Genomic DNA, 17,371 nt, shown 5'->3' with positions numbered 1-17,371 from the left:
CAGTCCACATGGAGGCCACGCCCTCTAGACTGGGAGAAGGAGGAGGCCAGTCACCAGAGGGAGAACCAGAGGCAGAGGCAGAGGGAAGTCTGGAGACAGATTTGAAGGATTTGGATGGGAACAGGACGCAGGAGGATATTCTAGCCGTGAATGTCACAAAATGAGGCCAGGGAAGTCCAGACTGGGTGAGTTCTCAGCAGATCAAGGGTTCAACAAAAGCACCAGGCCCCTGAACTCTACATCAATAACCTCAACACCATCAACATCGCAACAGCCAATGCTTTTGCCCAACATCCGGCATGCCAGCATCCTCGCGGACTCCCAAAATTCCTCTCACAGGGCTCCCTCCTAGGGAAATATTGATAGTTAAGGACACACATAAGCAGTGGGCTACAAGGGTGTTTTGTTGATCGTAATGTTACTTATAGTAACAAAACACTGGAAACAGCCTGCAACAGGATTTGCTGAATAAATTATGGGGTATCTCTAAGGTGGAATGTTAAACAGCCTTAAAAATATCTTATTGACGGCTGTGGAAAGATATCTAGGAAACAGGAATGGAAGGAGCAGGCTGCAAAGCAAGTACAGGCTATAATCTCATTTTAATGCATGAACATGTAGCAGGAGAAAAATCCGGGAGGAGGCACATCAAGATGCTAACCCGAGTCATCACCTGGTGATGAGATTATAGACAATTTTTATTTTCTCCTTTTTCCTTATCTGCGTTTTCTGATTTTTCTCCTCTGAACACTGGGTAATAAAATCTATTTAAAACAAATAAAAAGAATGGCTGGGGAAGCAGGCCAGGAGAGCTGCTAAGAGCTGGTAGAGGGTGTGGGGAGGACTGGCGCAGGCGTCCAAGAACCAGGCCCGCTGGGAAGGGAAGGGGCTGGGAATTCCACACATACCCAAGAGAGGGGGCGACAGACGTGGGAGACAGAGGCTCAAAGAACTTTCTGAGAGCCCAGCAGCAGCTGGCCCCATGTGGCACTGACAGACCAGGATCAGGAGAGGGAGGGAGCAACCTGCCCGGCCAGCCCCCACCCCCGACCTGCACCCTGAGATACTTCCCCTCTGAGAACACAGAGGCAATAAGCAGCCTTTAGAACCTGACGACTCCCCTCCGCTCCCCAAGCTGCCCTCAGCCTGGCATGAGCTGTTCCCCCTCAGGCAGCGGGGACTACCTGTCCCCCACCATCCACGCTCCGCCCACACCCTCTCATAAGCAGCAGCGGCACCTCAGGCAGTGGATGGTGGGGTCAGGGGTCGGCATGAAACCAGGGCAGCAGGTCGGTCTGAAGGCTGAGCTCACTGCGCCCTCTCCCCTCCCAGATCCTGAGTCAGAGCTCCTGGTCCCAAGGCGGGCGCTCCCAGGGCCTCCCCTCTCTGTGCCCTCAGGCTCCGCCTCCCCAGAGCCACCTAGACAGAATGGCTACTCATTCCATCCCTCCCAGCATGCCCAAGCACCCCCTCTCCCTCTCCAGTCTGGAAAGGGTTCCCCACCTCTCTCTGGCCCAGCCTTGTCACCCTTGACAACTCCCAGCAGCTGTGTGACAACTCTGCTAACACGCTAACCGAATGTTTTTGTAAGAGCCTCATCACGACTCTCCACACCCGGTACAATCTCTCTCTTTTTCTTTTTTCTTGGTAGAAGGTGGAGGAATGAGCCTCTGTTTCCAAACAGAAACACAGGCACTCAGAGCGGGTGAGGGCTCCACAGTGGACCCTCAGATGACCGTCAGAAGAGCCGGAACCTTCTCTCCGCTTCGCCTGCCACAGCAGGCCCCCAACATGGCTCACCAACTTTCCCCAGACCCCTCTCAGCAGCCTGGGCCAAGGAGGTATGGGTGGGGACAGCCTCCTCCAAGAACGGGAGGGAGGCTGTCCCAAAGGAGGGAGTGACGGACAGGACATGGGAAGGGCCTGCAGGAGGCAACAGCTGGCTACAGCTGCCAGGCCAAGGCTGGGCCCTGCTCCCACGGGGCTGGGCCAGGCCTGGCACCTCCATCTCGCCTGCCCCGTGCCTCCCGCAAAGCTCCAGCTCCTGCCTTCTTCGTCTCTCGAGGGCTCCACAGGCGGTGACAGGCCCCAGTCAGTCCCTATAAGGACAGCCCGGAGACAATACAGATGTACACAGCTGCAGGAGTGGGGGAAAGACCGTATCGTCTGAAAGTTGACCTGTCTCCAAAATGTCTAGAGGAGGGGGAAACCCTGGGATTCCCAGGCTTCTCACTCTGCAACTCTCCCCCTGAAGCCTCTCCACCCCACCTAGAGCGAGCCTCGCCAGCAAAGGACCCTTCATCCTTCTGGCCACATGCTGTGGGGCCTTGGGCAACTTACTTCTCCCCTCTGGGCCTCAGCGGCCCCAGCCATAAAATGACAGTGAAGGATGGGACAGTCTGAAGGCCCCTTCCAAATGGATCTGGCTCCTAAGATTGGCAGTCCTAGTGGTGATACCACTGCTGTCCACTGCCAGGGCCAGGGGTCAGTAAGGGCAGACATGTAGGTGGGGTCCCTAGTGCTCAAACCTCTGCTGAGGGGAGAATCGGGGTGGACTAGGATGAGACTAGATAGTAAGATGGGGGGTGGTCTATGAGCCTGGATGGTTTTGCAAACAATTAGGCCTTATTTTCCTAACTTCTAACTAAAAGCTAACATCTCCTTAACCACAAGTGAAGGCCACTCCTGCTGTGTCGCAAAGCCCAGGACATAGTCACCACTGAGCTCAGAGACGTTTTCACATCACACAGCAGCCGTGCAGGTATCTGGAAACACGGCTTGCGCTCATCACTCCCTTCACACCACTGTAATTATCAGACCTGGGTCCCCTGCCCCCCAGATCTCGGGTGACAGGACCGGCCAACTCTGGGCAACTCTGCGCCTGGTGGTCTTGATCCCCCAGAGCAGGATCCAGATTCTCACAACCGCCTTTCACTCAACAAGCGTGGAGAATGTGATGATCCAAGCGAGAAGCCTAGCCTCACCTTACGAAGCCAGCTGTAAAGAAGCTGCCATGCCATTTGCAAAATGGGGTTCTCCACACTTGGGACCATCGAACCAATCGCAAATGCCTGCATGTCCATCATGCTGGCCACATGCCCTCAAAGGCACACCCCAGATGAATGTCCCCATCAAAGCCAAGCAACAGCAGCCTTGACGCTGGTGTGTCTTTAAAAAAATAAAATTTAACCTTAACTCACTTAATGGATTATCTTGTTAACGCAAGAATATCTAAGGACACGTATTACTACATCACAAGTTTGGTTTTTAGTATTTTTATTTTTTTTTTAATTTTTTTTATTTTTATTTTTTGGTGGTACGCGGGCCTCTCACTGTTGTGGCCTCTCCCGTTGCGGAGCACAGGCTCCGGACGCGCAGGCTCAGCGGCCACGGCTCACAGGCCCAGCCGCTCCGCGGCATGTGGGATCTTCCCAGACCGGGGCACGAACCCGCGTCCCCTGCATCGGCAGGCGGATTCTCAACCACTGCGCCACCAGGGAAGCCCGGTTTTTAGTATTTTGATAGCACTCTCAATAAAATTTACTCCCTCTGTAATCCCAAATATTTAATTTGTGCATTTAAAAACATCATTCCAAGAAGGGATCTGTGAGCTTCTGCCATTCTGCTACAGGGCCTCTTGGCAAATAAAAAAGGGAACCACTGCTTTAAGGGAACACCATGCCCCACCAAATACAGGCCCCTTCCACGTTTCTCCTTTGCTTCTGTTTGTTAACATTTCAAAGCACCTACTAAGTGCCAGGCACCATGCTGGGTGCTTTACAACATATAGTGCCCCCTACACACTATCCTATAAGGTTCAGGCCTCACTGTGTCCATTTCAGGTGAGGACAGCTGGCCTTTGCTAAGTGGCAGCATAAGCTTGCCTCCCTGCCTATTCACAGCTGACCCTGACAGCAAGAACACCCCACACACTCTTCTCTCCCTCTTGGACCTGCTTGACCGCCACTCAGGGACCTTAGGGACCCCCATCCACTCCACTCTCTGCCACGGCACCTAGACACGACCTCCTAGTGGGGCAGAGAGACGCACAGTCTCCCATGCAGGGAGCGACGACTCCAGGCCCCATTTCACCCACAAAAGTTCTCAGTGACCAGCTAAGAAGCCACAGAATCATCTGGGCTGCAGTTACAACAGCATTTGAGAAAGTGCCACACATGGACATGCCACCCTCCTGCCTCTGGACAATCACACAGCAGTCAGTCCCGAGAGAAAAGAAACCACCCTATGGAATCTTTCACAGAGAGGTGACCTCATTTCTCCAAGAAGAATCAAACTTCAGGAGCTGGAATATTAGCTCCAAGTCATCAACTAACTGCCTGATGCTACAGCATAAATGTCCAGCTTGCCGGAGCAGTGAGCCTCCCGTCAATGGCTGTATTCAAGCCAAGGGGATGCTGCAGACAACCATCCTGGGTCCTAGAGTGGGGATGACAGACAAGAGGTTCAACAGCTGATTCCTAAGGCCCCGGACCTAAACATCGCAGGAGCCCAAGTCCAGTTCTTTTCATATGATTCTTGGTAGAAGTGAATCATCACCATTCTGGTCTCAGTTTCCCCATCTCTAATCCAAAGCTCACAGTCCTCCCTCTCCCATGTCTTCTGTCCTGGTCATGGAACAGCAGCCATGACCTCCAGCTTGTCAAACGCTATGGACTTGGAAAAGATGAATGGTGGCTTTTCCAAAGCAGAGTCTGGCTCTTGCAACTGAAGCAGAAAGCTGGACATCTGCTCCTGACCCAGCCACCACCCTGCCCCATCCCTTTCTCCTGCCATTCCCACCCGCCAGACCCTCTTGCAAAATCCCAAGTCCTGCCTTAGGGAATGCTGTGATCACAGGAACTTCCACAAATGGCCGTCACCAAGGCCCCCAAAAGCAGAGATTCAGAGCTGGCTACACCCCTGGAGGTCACCTAGTCCAACCTTCTCTTTCTACAGATGAGGAAACTGAGGTCCAGAGAGGGAAAGTGATGAGCTCCAAGTCATAAGGGAAGAGGTCATAAGGACAAAACTGGGACACAGGGCTCCTGCCTCCCAACTCCAGGCCCCCTGGCTGGGCCATGCTGACTCTGGCCTGAGGCAAGGGGAAGCTTCTGCTGAGAGCGCAGGAAGATCGATTTGAGCAGACATTGTACCGCTGGCCAAATCAGGGGGTGTTGGTCAAGTATGTGATTCCTATGCCTACCTTGGGTGAGCAGGAAGGGGAGGGTCTAAACAGGATGCCTGAGATAGCCAGTGACCCTGAGTGTTGACCCAGAGGGACACCAGGAGGGTCAGTGGGTGGACCTCTGATTGCAAAGCATTTGACGTATATTATCTCATTTAATCCCGACCAAAAAAAGAGGTGCCAACTCTTACAACTCAATATTAAGTTAACCAAAAATCCAATTTACAATGGCAAAAGATTTAAAGGTACGTAAGGATGCCAAATAAGCATATAAAAGATGTTCAGCATCTTAGGTCATCAGCAAAATGCACTAGAATGACAATTTTGTTTTTCTCTTTTTGGCTGCACCGCACGGCATGTGGGATCTTAGTTCCCTGACCAGGGATTGAACCCGTACCCTCTGCAGTAGAAGCACGGAGTCTTAATCACTGGACTGCCAGGAAAGTCCCAAAGAATGACAAATTTTAAAAGACCAACAACATCAAGTGTTGGTAAGGTTGTGGAGGAACTGGAGACACGGTGCTTAAGTGTAACATCGCACAGCCACTTTGGAAGACAGCTCTGTAGTTTCTTACAAATTTAAACATACAATTACCGTATGACTCAGCAATTCTACTCTCAGGTAACTAACTACCCAAGAGAAATGAAACCATGTCCAGAAAAAGGCTTGTACACAGCAGCATTATTCATTGTAGCCCCAAACTAAAATCAACTCACATGTCCATCAACTGGTGAACAGATGAAAAAAATGTGAAAAACGTGCACATTTATACAATGAAATACTACTCAGCAATAAAAAAAGGAACAAGTTACTGATATACACATGACATGGGATGAACCTCAGAAACATCATACTAAGAGAAAGAAGCAGGCCCTGGACACTTCAAACTGTATGGCTCCATTTATATGACATCCGAGAAAAGGCAAAACTACAGGGGCAGAAAGCAGATCGATGGCTGTCAGGGATGGGGGAGTCGACCTCACAGGCTCTCGAGGGCACCTTTAGGGGATAGAATTGCTCTATGTATTGAATGTGGTGATTACACAACTACATACATTTGCCAGTGGTGAACTGTACACTTAAAATGGGTGAATTCTGTCATATGAAGTTTGCCCAAATAAATCTGTTAAAAACAAGAGGAGCTCGCCCCCCTCATCACACCTTCCTCCTTAGCTCCACAACTCACCCCCTGTGCAACCCCAGCCAAGCTACCTCTCTGGACCTCAGTTGCCACATCAATGAAATGGGGACAACAGCAGTACCTCCCCTGAGGGGTTGCTATGAAGGTTCAACAATACAGTTGACGCTTGAACAACACAGGGGTTAGGGGCGTTGACCCTCCGGGCAGTCTAAGATCCATACCCGCAGTTCCGTGTACCTGGATCCAACCAACCACAGATCGTGAAGTAGCTATCTATTGAAAAAAACTCACGTATAAGTGGACCCACACAGTTCAAACCTGTGTGGTTCAAGGGTCCACTGTGTAACTATAAAAGTCCTCAGAACAGGGCCTGATCAGTGAGTCCTCCTTAAAAATCAGCTGTTATCATGCACTGCAGAGGTGGGGGCAGGGATCAATCAGACTCTGGAGCTGGGCTGTGCAATACAGTAACCACCACTGTACTGGCTGCTGAGCCCTTGCAATGTGTCTGGCCCACACTGGGATGTGCTGCAAGTGTAAAATACACACTGGATTCGAAGACGTAGTACCAAAAAAAGTGAAATATCTCATTAACAATTTATTATGTTGATTATATGTCAAAATGATAATATTTTGATATACCGGGATTAAATAATACATGTTACTAAAATTAAGTTCACCTATTTCTTTTTTACTTTTTTATGTGGCGAGTTAAAATGACATGTGGTGAAACTAACACAACAATGCAAACCCACTATACTTCAGTTAAAAAAAACATGTGGCTCACTTTATACAGGTATCCCCCATTTTTTGAAAGTTCACTTTATGCCACTTTGCTTTTATGAAAGACCTACATTAGTAACTGTTTCCGCTAACCAAGAGAAATCTGAAGAAGATTTTGCTTTTACCACAAAGAAAAGGGGAAAACAAAAATAGTGTTGAGCGTTTGTTTTGCAGGAGCCGTTACAGGGGCTGCACACCCCTCGCCAAGCTCCTTCCCAAGAACCACTCTCAGCATCTCAGTAGCAAGCCCAGAGGTTTGAACTGTGTCGGTGAGCATCTGTGCTTTATCCAACTTATTTTGTGCATTGTTAGCAAGTGCATTTGTCCTAAGGTAATTGTTTCTCCGCTGGATGCCATTTCAGCTAACACAGCTTCCACAGAAATGCTCCACCTTCGGATAGCGGGGAAACCTGTACTCCTGTTGGACGGTGCTGCTGCGTCTCAAGTCCTTCGTGGTCCTTGAGGGCCCCTCTCGGCAGCTCAGGGTCCTCAGAGTTGAGCCCAATGCCTGCTGCAGGCAAGAACTTAAAACCCTCTGTTTGAGGAGTGAGGAAACCGCAGGAAGGCAGTGGCAGCATTTCCATCTAACAGATAGAAAGTGAGAACTGCCCAACACCCTCACACCTAGTTGGGGGAACCAGTGGTTTCGACTCTATGTGAAGCATGGACTCTGAGGCCGAAATCTGGCTGATTCCGATCTTCTCATCTCTACCACGTATTAGTCGTGTGGCACATGCTTAACTTCTCTGAGTCTCAGTTTCCCCAACTATAAACTGGGGACCATAACTCTACCTCCCTAATTGGATCGTATGGGAATGAAATAAGTGAATGTGTGTTTAAGGCAACACCCACCCAGCCCAAACACAGCGAGGAGGGGCGACTCCCCGGCAGCCCTTCATATCCCCCCAGGCCCCACTGTGCCTGCACTCTCTCCCCACCTTCTCCACACCCCCTCCCTGCAACCACAGACTGGTACCAGATCTAAACCTCCCAGACACTCCCAGGCCAGGGCCAGGGCCGTGCCCAGACACTGCCTATAAAAGGAACGGTCTGAGGGAATAAGTGGGCTCAGCAATCCCCTGGCTCTCATCCCGGGCAAACAACAGGGCCGAGTGGGGCTGGACCGCAGCAGCGGCCCTACTGTAGTAGCACAGAATTACAAGTCTCCCCGTTTTACTCTGCCCGGTGAGCCACCTAGGGAGATTTCCATCTGCTTCTGGTCTTAATCAAGAACCAAGAGAGCCTAGCTCTGCTCTGGGGCCTTGGGCAAGTCCTCTGACTGCTCTGAAAGCCCACCCACAGATGAACAGGTTCGCACCCCTGGTCGGTCCAAACTGCTCTGCCACCACTGGTCACTGGCCCCTGCCTACAGTGACTACAGCAGCCTCCAGGAGTCTCTCTCCTTCCCTCCGGAAGGATGGATGACCCCTGCAATCCATCCTCCATGCAGCAGCCAGAAGCATCTCTAAAGTCCTCAATCACATCATTGGCCCTGCTTAGCTGTTTCCTCTTCTGCAGAGTGGGAGCCATAAACCCTGTCTCGCCTCCCTCAAGGGCTGTAGTCAGTTGCAGAGACAGAAAAACCACAAAGACACAAAAAGCCCCACCAGACTGTAGGAATAGAAGGATTATCACGGGAACACGGACGATCACAGGCAGAGGGCGCTCGGGTGGAGGTCATGTCATTTCCTTCCATCACACTGTAACATGCAAACCCCTCAGCCCGGCAGACAGGCCCCCACCCCTCCCTTTGCTATGATGCCCCAGCCACTGGCCACGTCCTCCTCCTCCTTCCAACACCCCAGACTCTCTCCTACTCGTGAAAGCTTCTTACCCACCACCCCTCCACCTGGAGCACTCTGCAGCCTGCTCATGTGGCTGCCCCTTCCCCTAGTCTTGGCTCAAACGTCCTTTCTCAGAAGCCTCTCTGAGGTCCTGGCGATGCTGTCTGTCCACACACACCCCTCAATTCTTCTCCAGCTTATGACCTCCTTTTATTTTTTAATTGCCTCATTGATGGGATTATGTCTGTAGCAGCAGCTTCCCCGACTTCCCAAGAGCAGGACGGTGCCTAATTTGTCCATGCCATGGCCCCAGCACCAGAACAGTGCCCAGGTCCCAGTAGATGCTCAGGAAATATTTCTGAGATGAACAGATGATAACCTGGGGGCATCTGCAGCTTTCAGGACTCACAGAAGAGCGAGCACCCGGCATCAAGGAGCAGGTCTCAGTGTACACAAGAGGGTGCGGGGGAAGATGCTCCCACCCCGCACTTTCTCACCTGGACTGCCCTCCTCCCCCACATCCTACCCGCCCCTGGAAGTTAAAGCCCAGCTCCTCCAGGAAGCTCTCCCAGACTGACTACACACCCACCCCCATCCCTCAACTCCCACAGCCCATTGTGAGCGTCACAAAATGGGACATTCCATTCCCTTCCACTGCATGCTGTTCCCAGCAGGGGCCATCCTGTGTCCTTCCTGGCTCTGTCCCACTGAGGACATTTATTTATTTTTGGCTGCACTGGGTCTTCGTTGCTGTGTGCGGGCCTTCTCTGGTTGTGGCGAGTGGGGGCTGCTCAGCAGTTGTGGCACAGGGGCTTAGCTGCTCCGCAGCATGTGGGATCTTCCCGGAACAGGGCTCGAACCCGTGTCCCCTGCATTGGCAGGCAGACTCCCAACCACTGCGCCACCAGGGAAGTCCCCTCCTTCTTTTTAAAATTAGGACAAGATCAATTTTTTAAAAAATAAAGCTGTCTGGGGTCTGAGATTGCAGGAGACCTTCACCAGCTAAATTATATGTTTCTGAAGTGTTTTTAGTTTTTCTAAACCAAAAAAACATAAAACAAAATGGTTAAAAATTAAAAACAGAAAGTGGATGAATGTTTGGAAATAGTGCCATGTGTTCATCAGGCGGGCTGCCTCCGTGAGGCGGGCCCTGTGTTCCGGGCTTCAGCCTGCAAACCAGGGGAAGCCTCTGGAGGTGGGACGAAGGTAGGTAGAGTGACTGGGCAGCCAGCCGAGGAGCTGTGGAGAGTGGGGGCCAGTGGGGCAGCAGCAGAGCTGGGGATCACCCTGCAGATGGACCCCTGGGCTGGGAGAAGCTGCAAGCGGAGCAGCAGGCCCCGCCCTCAGCGAAGGGGCAACAAGCCTCCCTCTGGGCTCACCTGACAGGCAGAGGGCAGAGAGGGGGCTCCTGCATGCTCTGCGGCCAGCAGAGACCCTGGAACTTGTTACCAGGTGCTCCAGTGGGGCTGGGGGTTCCTGGAATTCAGGACCCTCAGGAAAGAAAAGGGCCCTTTCCAGCACCCCTAGTTACCTGCTTCCAGGCCTGGGGAACCCCCATCTCTGGAGCTCCCCATGGTGGGTCAGCTGTGCCTGATAGGAAGCTCTGCTTATATGGGATCTTGGACTGGGGACAGCACTTTCTCAGCACACCCCGACCCTCTGAGAAGAGGGTGGCCCACCTCCCTCATTCTGACCACGCCACGGGGCTGGCTCCAGCCCCCTGAAAGCCTTTCTCCCTCAGGCTCAGACCCTGCTTCCCTTCCTGGCATGAGGCCTGTGCCTTTCTGGTCCCAAGGCAGGACTGGCCTCCTCCTGAGAAATCTCCTTGGGTGAGACTCTGCTGCCCCCAAACCACTGGCCCAGTTTCTCAGCCTGGGAACATCCTCAGGTTTGATCAAAATGCCCACAATGCCTTCATCCCCTCCCTCCCTCCGTTTGCACTAAACAAACCAGAGGAGGGACAGGGCAGCTAGCTGAGCACATGGCTGCCCATGGCCAAGACCACACTCCTTATCTCCCTTGCAGCTACCTGGGGCCAGGTGACTAATTCCAGCCGATGGAACATAAGGGGCAGTACGTGCCCTTGGCAAATTCCAGATCCTTCCTTATGAGCCCCCTTTGCCCCCTTCCTCCATCCTGCTGCCTGGAACATACAGGCACGATGGCTGACAGTTCAGAGCCGTCTTGAACTGCCAGCACGTGAAGCCACACCCCGGGAATCTGTGGAGCCGAACCACCACACCAGGCCTAGACCGCAAAACTCTGGGCTCGGACAGGACAGAGGAATAAACTTCCATCTCGTGTAAACCACTATTATTTGGCTTTTCCTATTACTCACAGGCAAATCTAATCCTGACTAATGCACTCCGTCATTTTTAGGGCTGGCCCTCAACGGTCATACACCGCAAGGCACAACTTCCTTCTTTCCCCTTTCACGGTAGAACACTGGGTTCCCTGCTGGTCTTGCTCGAGCAGGTTGATGCCAGGATCCTGTGAGCCCAGCCTTGCTGGGGCCACGGCGGCTCATGAATACAGAAGACACTATCCCTGGCCACCAGGGTCCATGGGGCAGCTGAGGAGACGCACACGTGTCACAGGACCATCAACTGATAGGCCGTGTGTGCAGGAGCTTTCCCCGAGCCAGCTGTATAAATCTAGAAAGTTCCAAGCTGCTAAATGTTTGTTCTACAGTGTAGGTAGACCCTTGGGCTCCATTCCTCCAAAAAGGTAGAGAGAAATCGCAAGAGTCTCTCCATCTGGAGTCTCTCTGTGTCCCTCTCGGGGGCCTTTCTGAGCAGGGGAACTCCCTGGAAAACAAGAAGGTATTATCTGGCTGGGAGGGACCCTGCCTGTAGGTTCTTTCAAGGACGAGCAGGAGGGGAGTGTAGAGGCACCAGTCAACTCTGGGAAGGACATTCATTCTGTGCCTGAAAGAGGCTAAAGCCCCTGTCCATCTCAGATTGGGAGTAGGGGGAGGGCGCTGGGGAGAGCAGGGTTAAAAGTATACGGACATGCTCACGTGCTCAGTGATGGTGCTCAAAGAAGCTGGGTATCTGGGCATTTTCAAGGTCAGCAGAAACCTAGAGTCTCCTGACACCACGCCCAGGACCCTGACCCTGCTGACACTCTCCTGGCTGCTTCCAGGGACTGGGCCCCAAAAGGCCAGTGGGAACTTACACTTGAACCCCAATTCTGACCTCCAGCAATGCCACAGGGACCCAAAGTATCATTTTAAGGAGCTGGGAAGAACCATGACCCAATTCTGGTATTTGTCCCCATCCCTCCCACTCCTGCGGCCTCCAGTCCAGACTCCCTTGCCTGGCCTTCAAGACCCCCGTTCCCACCCTCATTATCCCCTATTTACCCTCCACACCCCCGACATTCCAGGCAAAGCCAGGTCCCAGTTGCCCTATGGTGTGGAGTAGGAAAAGCCCCAGGAGATGTTTCCCTCCAGCACAGGCTCTCTGAGAGGCCTCAAGTTCAACACAGCCCTCTCTGGGCCACACTTGATTTCCACCTGGAAAGTGAGGGAGCTGGACAAGATGGGTAGGACTACACTTTAGCAGCTCAATCCTTTGCACAAAATCAATCCTTCATGGAAGTCCAGTGTGTAAAACAGCCAGAAGCAGAGCTGCTGTGCTGGCTGCCAGCTCAGGAAGGGGGTTGCTGGGCTTCTTGCCCCCAGACCCACCGTGGGGCCCCTTCCTAAGGGAGCAGCTCCAGAGCTGCCGGCCAGAAATGCTCAAGGCCCTTTACTGCTTGGACCTCCCAGGACACGTCTGGCCCTTCCCTGCCTCCATGCCTCTGCCCTCCTGGTCCAACGACCAGGAACACCATCCCCACCCTCACCCCGTCACCCCGTCCATCAACGTACAGTGGAAATGTCCCCCTCCCCTCCAAACCTGCCAAAACGCAGCCTGTACCCCGCACGACCCTGACCTTGTGCCCTCTGGCCCAGTGTTTGGAAAGTACATGCCTCATCTCCCCACTCTGGATCTGATGCTCCTCCGGGGCCCCCAAAGGGTTGAACCCACAATAGTTGTAGGTTCCTAATGTCATTTTCCTAAACAAATTTCACATCCACTATCTCATTTCAGCTTCAGAACAACCCTATGAGAAAGGCAGAAGTGCAAGCTATTATGCCATTTACCAGATGGAAAAACTGAGGCATGGAGAGTTTATTACATGACATAACAACACAACCAGGCCTCTGGTTCGCAGCCTGGGCCCTTTGCACTGCATCATCCACACATCCATCTACTCTTCCATTTTTCCCGTAGCCACCCTCACTTTCCCAAAAGACACCGGGAAGCTTAACCCAGGGACCCGGCAGAAGGCAGAGAACAAGCTGAACCCAGGGAAGAATGTCCCTTCCAGGGCCACAGCCTCTCACACACCCCTGGCAGCCAGATGCCTGGGGTGGGTAACAATGGAGCTAAAAATAGGGCAGGAGGCTGAGTGGCCAGCTGCAGGAAACATCTGCCTCAGCTGCAGAACAAACACAGAGGAAGTCACCATGCTCCAGGGCTCCCCTACTCTGGGGCCAGGGGAGAGCTGGGGGAGGAGGTTAGAGAGGAAGGGGGCATCAAACTTTCAGTCTGTACCCAGGGTAGGGGCTCAGACCAGCCCACTGCCTGCCCTGGGCCTCATCCCCCAACACCCAACACACACACACACACACACACACACACACACACACACACGCACACACACACACGCACGCACCCAATAGGATACCAAGAAGAGGATGCTAGAAAGCTTCAAGTTCACACTTGATATATCACCAAGTCCAGCAATGACTAGTGAAGTCACAAGGGTAAATAAGCCTAAAAAAAGACACAGGCATATACACATATATGTATCTATGTGTACACACACACACACACGCACACACACACGCACGCACAAACACAAGACGGGGTCTAAATTCCCCTTAGGCACCAACATGTATCTTAGAGTCATAGCCACCTTTGAGACCCTAGTCTGTCCCTCTCATTCTATAGAAGAGGAAACTAAGGTATAGAGTAGGCCAGAGACCTGCCCAGTCACAGAGACAGTGGCCAGCAGGGCCAGGACCCGGGGCCTCCTACCCCTCTCCCTGCACCTCCCTGCTGTTCTGCTTCACTTTACTGAGCAGGGAAGACCCTGACCAGCAAGAGCTCTCTTGCTCCAGAGAATGAAGCACGAGGTCAAAGTGTTCTCAGGACAGTACTAAGACATCGTTGCCTTTCTCACCATGAGGAGCAAAGGCCAGGTGGGTGAAACTGCTAGAGGTTCAGCAGGAGGCCCAGCAGTGGCCCAGAACTGGGCTGGTCATCACTTGCGGTGACAAAATGCACCAGTGTCACTTAAGAATGTCCTTGATGGAGCAGTGAAACCGATTAATTTCACTGACTCTCAGCCCTTGAGTACATGTCTCTTCAATATTCTGTGTGCTGACCTGGGAAGAGCACATGTGCTAGTTACTGGCATATGACAGATGTCTGCAGGACAAGCCCTTGTGAGCTGCTCTGTGCTGTCCGCTGAACCAGTCTCTTTGTCCGTGGAGCACCACTTTCATGTGAAAGAATGGCTGACAAACAAATGATAGTTATTCACAATTGGATATTTGGTAGACATTTTCTCAAAAATGAACAAAGTGAGCCTGTCCCTTCAAGGAAAACAACTGACAGCATTTATTGTCAGTGATAAAGTTTGAACTTTTGAGGAAAAATTAGAATTCTCGAAAACTTGCATCAGCCACCAGGAATTTAAAAGCTTCGTAAAACACAAAGATTTTGCGATGATACGGTTAACATATGTAATTTTGGGATACGATGAAATGAATTGTGCCACATTTGGAACATCTGAACAACTCAGTGAACCAATATTTTCCCAATGACTGATATGTGGTGTTACAAAATCACACCTGGTCAAAGAGCCATTCATAGTAGAAGAGAGTCCAATGAATTTTAATGTAACAAAATATGAAAAGTTCATTAATATGTTTTCAGATTCTACATTCCCTTTAAGAAACTATCACTTGTTGAACTTTTATATAGTATCAAAGGAAAATATCCACAGGCTAACAAAATACTCCTCCCTTTTCCAAAAACCTACCTGTGTGAAGCTGGATTTTCTTCCTATACTTCAATTGAAACAACATGTCACAACAGATTGAATGCAGGAACAGATATGAGAATCCAGCTGTCTTCTATTAAACCAGACATTAAAGAGATTTGCAAAATGGCAAAACAATGCTACTCTTCCTACCGTATTTAAAACAGTTATTTTTCAGGAAAAGATTTATTTATTTTAACATATAATGGGTTTGCTATCATTATTTTTTAAATGAATTATAAATATATGCTTTTAAATATACTGTTTTAATTTCTAATATTATAAATATCAATTTATAAATATATCTCCCACCTAAACAAGAGCTCTTTGGGGTCTTCAATTTTTAAGAGTGTAAAGGAAGGAGTATTGAGACTAAAAAGTTTGCAAATAGCCATGATTTAACCCCCACCGTAAGCCCTTGGTTATTGTGTCCCAGCATTATTCCCATTTTGCAGCTACAGACACTGAGGCACAGAGGGTCTCTGTAATCTGCTCAAGGGTACACTGGTGGCTGAAAGCCTCTGAGTGCATGCTCTTAACCTCTAAGTTGTCCCTCACCTAACATCATGCTCCCAAGGCAAGTACAGAAGGATGAACAATGACACACTACAAAGGGAACCAGAGAAGCGAAAGAAGAGAACATAAGTAAATATTTATATAATCTTGGGGCATAACAGAACTTTCTATGCAAATGCTAGAGAAGACATAAAGCTATATATCGATAGACCAGACTATATTTTAAAATGGTCAGCTTTTAACCAACACAGAAAAACCACAGTTATAAGGCAAATGACAAATTGGATAAAAATATTTTCAACATATTTTTATTATTTATCATATTTAATATAGAGGGTTGTTTTTTGTTTGCTTGTTTTTAAGCAGAGGTCTTCTTAGAAGCCCATATGATTTAAATTTATTTATTTATTTATTTATTTATTTATGGCTGTGTTGGGTCTTCGTTTCTGTGCGAGGGCTTTCTCTAGTTGTGGCAAGCGGGGGCCACTCTTCATCGCGGTGCGCGGGCCTCTCACTCGCGGTCTCTCTTGTTGCGGAGCACAGGCTCCAGATGCGCAGGCTCAGCAGTTGTGGCACACGAGCTTAGTTACTCTGCGGCATGTGGGATCTTCCCGGACCAGGGCTCGAACCCGTGTTCCGTGCATTGGCAGGCAGATTCTCAACCACTGCGCCACCAGGGAAGCCCATAGCAAACAGATTTTGATTGAGTTTCTGCTGTGGTCACAGCACAGGCTACAAACACATTTCAACAACTCTTATAAGAAATTATCTTTGGCTTCTGGATTATAATTTTAGATGTATACACTTAAACTGAAATTATACTACTTATATTGTCAAATAGATCTTCAAACTAAAGAACAACAACAGAGGGGACTTCCCTGGTGGCGCAGTGGTTGGGAATCCGCCTGCCAATGCAGGGGACATGGGTTCGAGCCCTGGTCCGGGAAGATCCCACATGCCGCAGAGTAACTAAGCTCGTGTGCCACAACTGCTGAGCCTGTACTCTAGAGCCTGCGAGCCACAACTACTGAGCTCTCGTGCCACAACTACTGAAGCCCGTTTGCCTAGAGCCCGTGCTCCGCAACAAGAGAAGCCACGACAATGAGAAGCCCGTGCACAGCAACGAAGACCTAACACAGCCATAAATAAATGAATGAATAAATAAATAAATTTATTTTAAAAAAAAAACAACAGAATAATTTGGAATTGTGGCCATATTGTGGACAAAAACTTTAAAAAGAAATTTTTTTAAAGTAAAGCATAACAAAAACAAAAACTCAACAAAGAAGAAATACAAATGACCATGACTGTGAGAAAAGAGATTCACCTAATTTTAAAATTGGGAACAAGGAGCTGCCACGTGTTGCCTTTCATGGCATCATAAGCACAGCAGGATGAAAACAACAGGTCTCTGCATGGGTGCCAGGGATGGGCTCCCTCCTCAGCACCTGGCAGGATGTAAATTGGCACAGCTCCCTGGAGGACAATCTGGCAATACTCCTAAAATACCTTAACAATTTACAACACTTTGACCCAGCAATTAGTCAACTGAGTCAAAGGAAATAATCAAAGATATGGCCACAAAGGTGTTGGGTGCAGCTTTGTTTATATTAGTCAAAGACTGGAAACATCTTTCACATCAACAGTGGTCAAAGTTGAATGTATCATGGACATCGTCACATCGTCATTAAAATGGACAGAGCATCAGCTGACCGTCCCTAACAGAATGTGGAGCCAAAGAAGCCAACATAAGCAAACACTATATGATTCCATTTATCTAAAACTCAAAATCAGGCCAAAGTAGCGTATGGTGCTGGAAATCAGGCACAAAGTCACGTCTGTAGCAGGAAGACAGTTAAGGG

General features: G+C 50.1%; 1 protein-coding gene across 13 annotated transcripts in view; it reads right to left on the bottom strand.

Moving 5' to 3' along the window:
• PALD1 (phosphatase domain containing paladin 1) overlaps positions 1-17,371 on the bottom strand; it is a 142,160-nt gene that overhangs the window by 62,167 nt on the left and 62,622 nt on the right. The window lies entirely within an intron of this gene.

The sequence above is a fragment of the Physeter macrocephalus genome, chromosome 20, assembly GCF_002837175.3.
Source record: "Physeter macrocephalus isolate SW-GA chromosome 20, ASM283717v5, whole genome shotgun sequence".
In the NCBI taxonomy this organism is placed as follows: Eukaryota; Metazoa; Chordata; class Mammalia; order Artiodactyla; family Physeteridae; genus Physeter; species Physeter macrocephalus.
This window is presented reverse-complemented; position numbering and strand designations above follow the sequence as displayed.